Genomic DNA, 14722 nt, shown 5'->3' with positions numbered 1-14722 from the left:
GCCTGCCCCCTGACTTTAAAAAAACTGAATTAGTCATTGATCCCTGAGGATCAAGGAGGGTTGAGGACGAAAGGCAAGCTGCTCTAACCCAATTTAGGCCTTTGCAACTGAAACTGCGATCAAATTTCAAAGATTTGTAAATTGCCCAGCTTCATAGACCTGCGATCAGTCTACAAGATGACATGTTGATAGGCCCAATGATGACATTTTCAAGGATTGGCCTCTGCCACACGAATTAGTCGTTTCTCTGTGTGGCACTGTAGACACTATACTTTCATTAAAGCCACAGGGTTTATTTACTCCAGTTTCTCACTAATAATCTGCCACAGACAGTGATATTCAAGTTAAATTCTTATGTCTTTCATTAGTTAATCAGCCATTCATAGAATGTATGTTCCATGAGGCCTGAGACTCCGGTGCCTGGCACATAGCAGGCACTCAATACATGTGCATATTGACTAAATGAATTTCTGTAATACCTACCACGAGCCAGACTATACAGGCAATAGTGCCCAATGACGTTTTGAAAATTAGCAAGTGCAGAGATGGCCCAGACCCGTGCTTGTAAGCAAGTCAAGTTCACATAATACAGAATGATTCTAGGGAAGGTAATCTGGAATATACTTCTGTAAAATAGACCCTGGGCTTCATGTTAATAGAGGAAATACAATTCTGACAGTGACCTTGTGTGATAATGCTGAACAACACAAGTTGGATAAAACTTTAGAGTCTAATGGAGACAGGAAAGCCTGCATATGAATATTGCATTAATGAAGGGGAGGAGGGAGAAAGGGGAGGACTGGAAAAAACCAGGGCTGCCCCCCTCCCCGCAGCAGCTGGGCTGGGCTTCCAGGGCCAACAGGCAGTTGTGATGGTGACATCTAGGAACTCAGAGATGTCCAGTGAGACAGAGTAAGCTCTAATCCTCTCGTTTCCTTTTGCCTTCCCCAGCTGTCCAGTCCTCAGAATTAACTCCCTCTCTCAACCCCTCAATGCTCTTTGGCTCTGCCCCACAATGGACACTGGCTACTCTGTGCTGGAATTTATCTGTTTCCACACAGCTTATCTGTCTGGCTAGACTGGACACCGCTTAGGGACACAATTTGAATTCTATCTCCTTCGCTTGGTATCAGGGTGATCTTAAGTTATTTAACTTCTTAGCCTCCGTTTTATAAAAACAGGTAAGTACCTGTTTCCCAGTGCTGACGTGTGAGTTAAAGGAGATGTGAGTGTGTGAAAACACGTGGCGCAGGGCGTGCCATGTGCTGTGTCTCTTCCTCTAGGTTTTCTCCAGGGACTACTCCCCATGTCCTGCATAATCATAGCTACCATTTATGGAGTGCTTACTATGAACTGGGCACTTCACATGTATTATCTCTAATTCCTCATAACTTCAGCAGCAGGCATTCCCATTTCGCTGAAGTTCAGATAAGTTCTATTTCTTGACACGGTCACGGTTCATAAATGGCAGAGGCATGATTCAAACCCAAGTCCTTCTCCATATACAGCTGTGCTCTTTCCAGTACATCACCCTATCTGCACACAGTAGGCACTCAGTCGATGCTTGATGGAAATTATAAGGTATGATCTACCCTAAACTACGTTCCATAGTGAACCTCGGGAACAAATGAATAAAAACAACTTAACAATGAATCAGAAATTAATAAAGTCCCTTATAAATTGTGAAAGGCTGGATCTTTTTGCTCAGGCTTTGATGATGTGACTTAAATGCTGAATAGGGCCAAATGAAACACATAGGGAGCTGTCACACATTTCATGGAAATGTCAGTAAAGCCCATGGATAAGATTCATTCTTTGGCAATTGTTGGCAGATGGCAATAGCTGAGGCACAAAGGGAAAATTAAAAAAGCTCCTCACCTTGCAAACAAACTTACCCAAGGTAGATCCAGTGATACACAGAATTTTCGAACTGGGAGGTCATTTAGGGGTTATATAATTAAATTCTCTCATTTTACAGATGAGAAAATTGAGGTTTGGAGAGAGTAAAATGATTTGCCAAAGGAAAATCTAAAACTAATTACAAACTTCATATCTTTATAACATAACATCACTAGTCATTAGGGAAATGCAAATTAAGACCACAGATATCACTACATACCTATAAGAACAGCTAAAATAAAAAGTAGTGACAACACCAAATGCTGGCAAGGATGCAGAGAAACTAGATCACTCATCCACTGTTTGCAGGAACACAGAATGCTAAAAGTATTCTGGAAAATAGTTTGGCCATTTCTTTAAAAACTAAGTATATAGTTATCCAGAAATTATACTCCTGATAATTGACTCCAGAGAAACGACAACTTACGTCTACATAAAAATCTGTACACATTGCTCATAGCAGCTTTATTTGTAATAGCTAGAAATGGAAAACAACCAAAATGTCCCTCCATAAAACAATGGTACACCCATGCTATGGAATATTACTCAGCAATAAAAGAGAATAAACTATTTACACATGCAACAATTTGGATGAATCTCAAGGGCATTATGCTGGTTGAAAAAAGCCAATTTCAAAAGGTCACATACTACATAATTCCATTTCTATAACACTCTCAAAATGACAAAATTTTGAGAGATGGAAAACAGATTAGTAGTTGCCAAGGTTAGGGATGGTTGCGGAGAAAAGGCTGGGTGTGATTATAAAGGGGTAGCATGTGAGAGATGGTAGACCTGTATCCTGATTGCAGTGGTGGTCACACAAATCTACACATGTGATCAAATGACATAGAACTCATGCAGCTCACTATTAAAAAAACAAACAACCCAATCAAAAAATGGACAGAAGACCTAAATAGACATCTCTCCAAAGAAGACAAACAGATGGCCAAGAGGCACATGAAAAGCTGCTCAACAGCACTAATTATTAGAGAAATGCAAATCAAAATTACAATAAGGTATCACCTCACACCGGTTAGAATGGGCATCATCAGAAAATCTACAAACAACAAATGCTGGAGAGGGTGTGGAGAAAAGGGAATCCTCTTGCACTGTTGGTGGGAATGTAAATTGATACAGCCACTATGGAGAACAGTATGGAGGTTCCTTAAAAAACTAAAAATAGAATTACCATATGACCCAGCAGTCCCACTCCTGGGCATATACCCAGAGAAAACCATAATTCAAAAAGACACATGCACCCCAACGTTCATTGCAGCACTATTTACAATAGCCGGGTCATGGAAGCAAGCTAAATGCCCACTGACAGTCGAATGGTTAAAGAAGATGTGGTACATATATACAGTGGAATATTACTCAGCCGTAAAAAGGAACAAAATTGGGTCATTTGTAGAGACGTGGATGGACCTAGAGACTGTCATACAGAGTGAAGTCAGAAAGAGAAAAACAAATATCGTATATTAACGCATATATGTGGAACCTAGAAAAATGGTACAGATGAACTGGTTTGCAGGGCAGAAATAGAGACACAGATGTAGAGAACTAACGTATGGACACCAAGGGGGGAAGCAGCGGAGGGATGGGGATGGTGGTGTGATGACTTGGGAGATTGGAATTGACATGTATACACTAATATGTATAAAATAGGTAACAAATAAGAACCTGCTGTATAAAAAGTAAATAAATAAAATAAAATTTAAAAGTATATCTATATATATATTAGGGGACTAAAAAAAATTGCATAGAACTATAGGCACATATTGTATCAGTGTCAGTTTCTTGGTTTTGATATTGTACCATAATTATGTAAACTGTAACCATGGAAGAAACTTGGTGAAGGGTACCTGGGACCTCTCTGTACTATCTTTGCACTTTCCTGTGAATCTTTAATTATTTACAAATAAAATATTTCTTTTAACTGAAGGACAATGCAGCAACTCATTTCTTTTATGATACTTGTAATTATCTGGCTTATATGAGACTAGTTCCACGTAAAGATTGGCCAAATAATAGAACAGTCTGATAGTTCTAGCTTGTTAAAGTGATCTGTGCCTGTTATCACAGCTACCCCCAAACTCCTTTTTAGAAAAATCCCATTTCATTTGCAATCAGATTGTAAACTAAGATATTTAAGGGGACCCGTTAACAATGGAATAATCTGAAAAGGCTGTCTTATTAGAGTTTGGTAATTTCCTATTGTAATATTAAAATAATTTGTTTGGGGAGTGTTGGGAGCATTTCCACTGTTTTAAAACCCTGTAGAAGAAAAAGCGTAAGGTATTTGGTGCCGGGATCCTGCTACCGTCTTTTACAATTTGAAAGTGTCCCCACCTAAGGTAAGGTAAGCATCATCGACCTATGTGACCAGAAATGCTCATCACTTGGTGGTGAGCAGCTCAAGATGATTTGGATGTTAAGCCTCTTTTTGCTGAGGCAGGGGGGCTACCTCTTAAGACTGATTATACTTCAGCCATTCGGATTGTCAGGTTATCAAGCTGGTTCCCTTGCAGCAGCCGTTTTCTACTTGTTCACAGCTGTACCCTGAGTCTGGTACATCACCTGTTTTCTGGGGCTCTTAGTGACCTAAGGGGTGTGACTAATGCTTTCCGTTATGACTGTACTGGTCAACCTAATGATTGAACTTCAGTTAACTGCATAGTTCCTTAGGGGCCGTTCCTCATGGAATTGATCCACATGTGTGGTTAGGTGTGATGCAGCTCACCTCCTTGTAGGGGAGACAGACAGGTAAGAATACAATAGAAATTCATCGTGATCTGTCCTGCAACAGGACTACGTGCAAGGACAAAGGTGGGATCCAAGAGGGCAAAGGTAATTCTGTGATGAAGGGCAGGGGGGGGCAAGGGGAGCACTGAGGACCAAGGCTCACGGTGTCAGAGAAAGAGGCTTGAGCTACTTTTTCTTCTACTAGTTGCAGAAGAGGATAAGGTACAGAAAGATGGGAGTGAGTGGAAGAGCTCCAGCTATCATCCAACCTTTAATGAAGCAGCATCTGCCCCCGAAGCGTGCTAGGGCACCGCACGTGTCTGTGTTGTTCACTGAGGTATCTCTAGCACCCAGGACAGTAGCTGGCACGTAGTAGTGTTCAAAAAATAGCAGTTGAATGAACAAATAAAAAGAATACATTAAACACATCCTCTGTTCACTTTATCCCTAATGACTTTTTTGATCAGCTCAGAATGCTACACGGTGACATCCCAGAAGCCAAGGAAGGAGATTTCAACAAAGAAAGTATATTCTGTGATGTTGGGTCTGGATGGGGCCAAACTCATCCAGGTGTTCCCAGGGCCCAGTCTGGGGCCCAGTACAAGTGGACAGAGCATCTTCATTGGATAAATGACATCAAATAGTTTTTTTTTAAGAGTTAACTAGAATGTTGTGATGGCTGTTTCTGTCCTCTTATATTTTGTTGGTTTAGAGCCCAAACTGCAGAGATTTTAATAAACCCTGGAAACATTTAGGAAACATCTCAACTCCTTTTTCCTTAAAATATTTCTCCACTGCCACTAACGTGGCAAATAAAATTGGGCTACGCAAAGTCTTTTTCGTTCCTCTTTTTCTAGTGTGTTGGAGCTCGAAGGGACCTTAGATGAACCTCATCATTTCACAGATTAGGATCTTGTGAACCGTGAAGTCCCACAGCTTGCTCAGGGTCACCTGACTGGCTAGTGGCAGAACCCCGGGAGAATCTAATTCCTCATCCAGTGTTCTCTCCACTATCCCCTGCTCTCTCTCAAAAATTCAAAGCAACAGATGTTTATGGGGTACCTATTAGATACAAGACAGTAGGCTGGTTTCTACTGGAGAGACAGAGGTTGAAAAAAGGTCCCTATCTTGAACCATTTTATAATCAAGTAGAAAGAAAGACATGTACGTGGAAAATTCTAGAAAATACATGCAAAAATAAGTGACATGAAAAATCCATGTGGGAATGAACTTCAACTTGAAGGACTGGAGAAGACTCTGGGGCGAATGTGACATCTTAAGTGTGCCCACTCTGCTCCATAGGGAGAGTGGTGGTGGGTGTGTGGATATGGGGGCGGGGACATCAAATCCTTCACTGGTCCCGGAGACCATTTCCCGCACAGCTGGTGGGTTGGAACGCTGCTCACCGCTCACTGTGTGCTCACAGGAGAGGCCAGGAACCATGACGATGCCCAGGCCAACCACAGGTTTTCTGAGCAGAGAAAGAACCAGGCTCAGTATTTCAGGCACATACTTACTCCCTTATCTTTTGTTAATCTACAGTGTTCATAAACGAGGGCTTTCGAGCCAATAGTCTTAGTTTGAAATTCTAGTCAATACAACTTGATATTGTAAAACCACCTCCAGAAATGCCGAGGATATTAAGTGATACAGGACTGCAGAGAATAGTCAGTAGAATTAATGTGCTAATGAGGTAGTAACACAGCTTTGCTCAGAGTTAACACTTTCCGGAGCCAACCAATTAACTGCCCGTTCTAAAACCTCCCAGGCATATTCTGTGTTCAGAGCTTGGTAAAGCTCCTGGCCTATGTAAATCTCAGCCCTCCTATGCTTTTTGTTGTTTTTTGCAGGACTTGGGGAGTGGGAGAGGAATTGAAAATGAATGACCTAAAGCTAGATGAGTGATAAATCCCAGGTTGAGTTACCTTGTTGTTTTACCAAATATTGGTTATATATCAGCATAATCATGTACTTGTTTAGCATCATAGCGGTCCTTCATGGATTCACACAGCCTTTCTCCCACCCCAATTTGGGTCAGGGCAGAAGTCATGCTCTCGGGGCTGCAAGTATTCTGACTGCTATTCTGCCACCAACCTTGCTCTCTAATTAACATCCCTCTACCATGCAGAGTCCTTGCCAAAATAAAAAGAATGAAAGCATCTCTGGATCCTAACGTCTAACATTTGAGTCAGCCACAGATGACTCTGTGGGAGGGTCCTTTGGAAATAGTACGGCCCATACACACCCCCATTACTCTCTTTACTCTGAAAGCCCTTCCCTGGTCTCCAAAATATCCGTTCTCTTCATGAGGTATTTTTCTTCTTTAAGATGTTTCACAAAGTCAAAGTTGGGAAAGATAATGTCATAAAACACTTTACATTTGTGGCGTTATATACCGCTCCTCCATTCTCTTTCTGGGAAACCTTTCCCTCAGGGAAGGATAACTGTTTTTCTCCTTTCTAAATCATTAATTCAACAAACATGTGCTGAGCGTAACCCTGGGCATGCCATGTACCGTGCTAGGTGCTGAAGAGGATATATGAGGAACAACTCTTGTTGGAACATCAAAGTTAATCATATCACTTCTCTATTTTGTTTATCTGTTAGAAGAGTTTGCCAATTGTATATTCCCTTTTCTAAAATATCAGGAGAAAAAGAGATAGTTTATGAGTATTCTAAGTGTCTTCCTCTACTATATATTCTCCCATCCATCCATCCATCTATCCACTCACCCCAACACTTCCAACATTCTGTTGTCTCCTTTGGACCAAGTGCTGTGCTAGGCACTAAAGATGTACACCTGTTTGCTGCCCTCAGGGAAGTCCCAGTCGAGAGGGACATGGTTGTATGATCAGACCATGAGCTAGAATGTTATTGTTAGAGTGGAAGCATGTACTCAATGCAAAAGGAACCAAGCCCATGGTTTCTAGCAGCTGAGGTTCATTGTGAGTTAATTCATGGAACAGGTCTCTGTTTTTGAGAGCTGCTTTAATTCCCTTTGGGTATATTTTCAAGGAAATTTAAAAACAGCAAAACCTAGAATCCAATTTGATATGTATAATCTTTTAATCCTTTGGGGGCATATTTGGTCCTTCCGTTTCTCCACCTCCCTCCTTTACCTTCAGGCTCCCGACCTCCTCGAAGTCAGGTCGCTGGTCTGTTCCCTTTGTTTAGTGCATCGTGTGCTTTCTCTTCCCATCCACATCCCCTCTCATGACAGGAGACATTTCAGGACCCCAGAGAGCCCTGGCTGGCAGAACAAATTGACATGTGGGAGTGTGAGATGCTGTCTTTCAGAAAAAAAGCAAGAGGAAGAGGTAAAAATGGCAGGCTGAGAGAGCAGAAAAAGGAAAAGAGAAAAAAGAAAGAGGACAAGGCAGAGAAGAAAAAAGAAAAAAATAGCAACACCAGCCCTAATCAGATCTCTCCAGACCTGCTGTTGAGCAATTTCTGTAACTGAGAGTCAGGTTTAGAAAAAACCTGGCTGGAACGGTCTTTCCCAACACGGGGGCGAGGTGGGAGCAGAATTACAGGAATACCAGAAGACTTGACTCACTGAGTCGCATCTTAAACGGAGATTTTGTTTCAAAATTATGAACTGGGGGTGTGCGGTGGGGAGAAAACCTTCCCAGCATCCATCATGTGTTGCTTTCGAAAATTATTATTTTGGATCACAAGCTGTTTCCTGTCTTTAAAGCCTATTATCTATTTCCCTTCCAGGTGGAGCCTGGGCTGCCTGCTAATTTAATCCCCTGGGCTTCCCCCTCTGCCTTCAAGATCTCACAGAGATTCAGGCTTCCTAAAGAGGGCACCTTTGTGTCTTCCTCCCCTGAAGGCTCCCATCTACCCTGGCAGCCAAGGAGATGCTATTTTGGGTAACAGCAGCTGAGTGGGAAGGATTGTTAATTGTTTGTCAAACCCATCCAGTCTAGTTAGATCTCACGGAAGGAAAAAAAAAAAAAAAAAGAACAAAGCCATACCCTTTCCTTCATTCTATTTTACTCTCCCAAAGCGGGGGAGGGGTGGGTGCAGGTAGGGCCGGGGTGGGGGTGGGGGTGGGGGTGGGGGGATAACTGGCTTCCTTTCCTCCTCAAGCAAAAGCACACAAACTAATGTTTAAAAAAAAAACTAATTCTTCTAGCCAACTGGAAACACATAAACATAATATTGGCCCAAGAACCAAAGTAGTTTTAAAATCATTTACAAGCCTCAAAACAAACAAACAAACAAAAAAACCCAAACAAACAAGCAAAAACCCCCAAACAAACATAAATCCCATCACAACAAAAGAGACATCAGGGGCTCTGCCATCCAGTGGGACCACAGCATTTATTCAAACCACTGCGGCCAAAATGACTAAGCGGATTCCCCCACCCCGGCCAGTACCCACTGACACACTGGAAAACAATTCTACCCAGGCACACTAATCAGAACACCCACGGCGACACGCACTTACTCCATCACAGCGTGGACAAATTCAAAATCAAACAGAAAATGACCCACACTGAGAAAGGGCTCCTCAGGCCTCTGACCTCAGGCAGGGTCCCTCACGTGACTCTGAGACTTCCTAAGCATTGCATCAGCCTACTAGGAAAGGGGACGAAGAGACTGGGAACCAAAATGTTACACTTCTTAAAAGGGCAATGCCACAAAAACATTTTATAACTGTTTTTTCTTCCTTGACCAATTCTCCTAAGGAATGATGTCTAGACTTACTTGACTTTTAAAGAACACTTGTTTTTTTCACAATGATCTTTTTGGTATTTTCCGGGAATGCCAAAAGGAATTATCTCAGTAAGAAAGGAGCTGAACTCAGAGAAATTTATAAGTGATAATGGTTCAGGGGATGGATATGAGAGTGCTGCCTATTTTACAATCGTTTTGCCTCAAAAGAGCTCAGACTGCCTTATAAACATAAATCTGCTAATCCACACACTAGCTCCTGGTTAGACAGCAGATCTGAAACTTCCTTTTACACTGGAGGAGGTGTCTGTATAAATACTTACTCAGAATTTGCTTAGTCAAAATGAGCATGAGATGGGTTAGTGATTTGGGGTTTTCTAACTGAATGAGCATTCATGTTGAAATTTAGATCAGCTGTGTTGATCTAAAATGGACTTGACTGTTGAATTAGAATTTGTTCCATTAGCTACAGCAATTAGAAGGGGAGTGGGGAGATGAGGCAAGACTTTCTTATTGGCTGAAAGAGATACAGCTTGCCCCTAAATGAGGTGCTGATAGCCAGTAGGGTTTTCAGTACATCATAACCAGTAATGTTTAATTAGAATCAGAGTAGCAAGCAACTACTCTCTCAGTAATAGTATCACATATTTGTAAATAGCATGGCAACAAAAGCAAACCGTCTATCAAAAAAAAACACCCCTTATTTTATGTGAAAAATGGCTTTTATAGGGAAATGGTAGAGCTTAGGGTCATGAATAATTATGAGCCAGGGTAAGATAAAATGCATTTGTGGTGATAGTTTGGTTGTTGCCACTAGAATAATTTGTCAAGTACTCTTTTTTCCCCCTTCTAGTTGGCTGTGTTCGAATATGTTAGCCTCAAATTTTGGGAACCCATTAATTGGTTTATCAAATAGTTATTGATCCCTTGATATGTACATAGCGATACTCAGGGTTCTGGGTGTAGTGGAAACAGGATGCAAAAAAGTGTAATGGAGCATCTCTCAGCACTTTATATTGTTATTGGGAAATAAATACGTCCACATCAAAGTTAAATAACATGTGAGTAAATAAAATACAAAACAAAAACATAAGGGTATCATAAGATAACAAGTGGTATTGTGGTTTTAAGTAACAAATGAATGTTAGGTTATGAGAGTGTGTGTGCCCAAGTGAACACATTGTAAATACCAGTGGGCATGGAAGTCTTCCTGGAGGAAATGGTGGTGCAGCGTTTGGGCAGGAGGGGAGAGTGCATTCTGTTGAGGAAGCAGCAGATGAGACATATACTTTTGATTAGACCTGTCCAGCTGAGGAAGAGGTGGGGCATTTATGTTGCCAGGGTAGTAGAAAGGTTGGAAAGACTTGCCTAGATTCATTGAATCATAGAATTCTGGACCTGAAATGATCCTAAAACAATCAGCTAGGCCACTGGTTCTGAAACGTGGCTGCACATTGTAATCACCTACAGAGCTTTAAAAAATCCACTGCCTGGGTCTCACCCCAGAGATTCTGATTTGAGTCATCTGGGGTGAGGTCTGGGCGACTCGATATTTAAGGCTCCCCAGGTGATTCTAATATGCAGCCATCTTCTGAGGACCACTGATTTAGTCCAACTGCCCAATTTTACAAGACAAGGACCACCTGCAAATCTGCCCATGCACAGCTGGTAAGAAGCCAGGCTCTGTTCCCCCATTCCATTCCAGGCTGTTTGTCTTTAACAATGTATGTAGTACTCTGAAGACCAGGCCAGAGGGTTGGATTTTTGCCGTAAAAGTCATGGGGAACCACTGAAGGTTTTTGTGCAGGAAAATGGCCCATTGAAAACAAATGGTCCTGCAGTTCCAGGTGGACTTCAGAATTGAAAAGAATCAATGCACCCTAAGAACACCTGAGAATGAGGCTGTCCAAGTGAGTAGGCTTTCTCTCTGAAATTTGTGTGCATGTTTGTATTTTGGATTTTAAAATAATATTGTGATAATTTATGTGTTATCACATTCAGATATGTAGAATTGGGCTTCTCTAACTTTGTGGCTACTTCTCAGTTCTAGAAAGAACTTTCTTCTGGCCAATTAGCTCTGTTTTTTACATTTTTCTTTGATTTTCTCCTCACCTCTACAACCATCTAAGTGTTTCATGTTTCACTTCCTTTTCACTTTGTCTTTCCTTTGCTCTCCCTCTTCACCAATCAAGGACATTTGTTAATTGCTCACAATATGCTCATACATATTTATATGTCCACACCTCCCTATCCCTTTATTGTCCCTAGGGCAGTGTTGTCCAATAGAAATATAATTAGAGCCACATACGTAAAAAGAAACGGGTTAAATTAATTTTAATAATTTTATTTAACCCAAATATTCAAAATTTTATCATTTCAACATGTAACCATTCTTAAAAACGTTAATGAGATATTTTACATTCTCTTTTTGATACTAAGTCTTTGAAATCTGCTATGTGTTTTACAACTACAGCATCAGTTTGGATGCTAACCATTCAAACCTCAAAACTATGACACAAAAGTTGGGTTTCAGTAAAAGGATTTTATGTTGTTTCAGTTTTTAGATTTGAATGAAATAAAATGTAAAATTCAGTTCATCAGTTGCACTAGCCACATTGGCCTAGGGGCTACAGTATTGAACAGTGCAAGTCTAGGGTCTTCTGTAGTGGTGTTTTTTCATTCTGTGGCTTGAGAGGGTACCATGCTCATTTTAATGAGTTTGAATGCTCTACTTATTGAGGGAATTTGTTTTTCTTTGGAGTATTAAAGGAGATGAGGTATGACAAAGCTGATCATAAAAACATCCTAAGTTTCTCTGAACCAACATACAAAATTTAGGACAAGACAGAGGGTGGGGCTGTAACAGTTTTGGAAGGGAAACGGGGAGGAGAAAAAAAAAGACAGGCAAGTTTTGGTGCCCACCCCTAGTTGAACGCTATTTTTTTTTAAATTTATTTTATTTTTTTTATTTTTGGCTGCTTTGGGTGACTTCGTCGTTGCTGCGCGCGGGCTTTCTCTAGTTGCGGTGAGCAGGGGCTTCTATGTGGGCTTCTCATCGTGGTGGCTTCTCTTGTTGTGGAGCACGGGCTCTAGGCGCACGGGCTTTGGTAGTTATGGCACGTGGGCTCAGGAGGTGTGGCTTGCGGGCTTAGTTGCTCGCGGGATGTGGCATGTGGGATCTTCCCAGACCAGGGCTCGAACCCGTGTCCCCTGCACTGGTAGGTGGATTGTTAACCACTGCGCCACCAGGGAAGCCCCAAATGCTCTTTGACGATAAAGAAATTCTATAGTTGTCAAGCCGCCAAGAGAAAAAAAAGATGTAAAGTATGCCAGAATAGCGAGAGAGAAAAAGTTGAAAGGTGGATTTGCCTGTTCTCAGAAGAGCAAGAGGACTATTATTTACATAAAAGTGCTTATAATATATTTCTGTGGAGCTTTCCTCCTGAAGAACTCAGGATGCCATACAAATGATTATTCACTTACATAAGCAACTTTGACCAAAAAAAATTTCCAAATGTCCTAACATTGAAAGGTAGGACATAACGTTATTTCACTCACCCACTTCTCACCCATGGTTACTTCTCACAGAGCTATTGTGTGCATGATCCATAGTGGGTTTGCATTGTTCTTACACAGACTAGACTCCATTTAAGGCAATATAAGCTCTGTAATCATCTGATAGTAATACTTAGTCTTCAATTCGTCATGCAAACGAGAAAGTCAACAGCAGTGGGCAGACAGGCCCTGTGTTAAAAGGAATCCTCAGGCCAGAGCCTAGACAGTGGGGACAGCTGTGGCCAGCACTCAGCGCGCTAATCTGCTCGTGCCCCAGTGGAGAAGATGGGGGGTGGAAGGGCAGGACAGACTTGATGGACATCCTCTGGCCACTTCTTCCAGAGCAGTTGCTTCCTCTGTCCTTCTGATACCCCCAGTGTGTCTCATCGTGCTACCAACTTTTTTTTAACTGAGAGAATCCTAAAGATTGATGACGGCAAATTCTAACTCTGCTTTCTAAAGCTTAGAAGAGTACATTCTATACTTTCCCTTTTTTTTTCCGATAGGTGGAGGTGAAGCTTGCTGATCATGAGAGCCTAGGTCCTCCAGAGATGAGTTCTCAAGGTTCTGTTTTGTTCTCAGGATTAGAGGAACTCCTGATAATAAGAGCGATCAGGCTCAATTTCAAGTCAGCAAACATCTATTGACCATCTATTACTTGGTATAGTAGAAAAAGCATTCAAAATTCAACAAATGCTAACAGCACACCTACTATGTGCTTAGTACTGAGCTAGGCACTGGTATAATAATAACAATCACGATAAATAAATGTTTTAATGGCACTAGGAACTGTACTAAACACTGTAGGTATTCTTATAATTCCCATTTTACACAATAGGTGACTGAGGCACAGAAAGATGAAATAACTTGCCCGTGTTACAAAACATAATTTTCTTTTTTTTTTCCCCCTAAAACACAGATTTTGTCTTTTTTTTTTTAATTTATTTTTGGCTGCGTTGGGTCTTTGCTGCTGCACGCAGGCTTTCTCTAGTTGCAGCGAGCGGGGGCTACTCTTTGTTGCGGGTGCGGGCTTCTCATTGTGGTGGCTTCTCTTGTTGTGGAGCACAGGCTCTAGGCATGCGGGCTTCAGTACTTGCAGCACATGGGCTCAGTAGTTGTGGCTCACAGGCTCTAGAGTGCAGGCTCAGTAGTTGTGGCACACAGGCTTAGTTGCTCCGTGGCATGTGGGATCTTCCCGGACCAGGGCTCAAACCCGTGTCCCCTGCATTGGCAGGCAGATTCTTAACCACTGCGCCACCAGGGAAGCCCCATAATTTTCTTTTTTCACCTAGATGTGAAATAACTTTCCAAAGGTCACACAACAGGTAAAAAGTGGAACAAGGTAATCTAGCCCCAGAACCCCACACTCGAGCTTTAGAGTTAAATAGGTTCGGAGTTGAAGCCCACCATCTCCACCTACAGCTGTAAATTACTTAACCTTTCAGAGTCCTAGTTTCGTTACCTGTAGATGGAGATAATGACATGGACTTTCAGAACTTTATAAGGATGATACATAATGCCTACATGTGATTAGCTCAGTGCCTGGTAGACAATATCATTATTAGGGATTCGTTAGTTCAAGTGCATAATCACTCAGTATGCACCTGGTATGGCCATCCCAAGTGTTAAAACCTTGAAATGCTTCCATGCCAGTTGGCAGAATCTCTTGAGTGCCCCCCTTCCAGGCCACGCAGCCCCTCCTGTAGGAGCCTGCCCATAACCCCCAGCACTGTAAAGGCCTCCAGGACTCTGTCCTGACGGTCAGTGCCTGTATCCTACAGTTGTTAAATATTTTCACTATCTCCTGGCTACAAATATGAGATGGGCTCCTGCCTTTGATGAG

Source organism: Eubalaena glacialis, chromosome 3 (assembly GCF_028564815.1).
Source record: "Eubalaena glacialis isolate mEubGla1 chromosome 3, mEubGla1.1.hap2.+ XY, whole genome shotgun sequence".
Taxonomy (NCBI): domain Eukaryota; kingdom Metazoa; phylum Chordata; class Mammalia; order Artiodactyla; family Balaenidae; genus Eubalaena; species Eubalaena glacialis.
The sequence above is the reverse complement of the archived record's forward strand: the minus strand, read 5'-3'. Positions refer to the sequence as shown.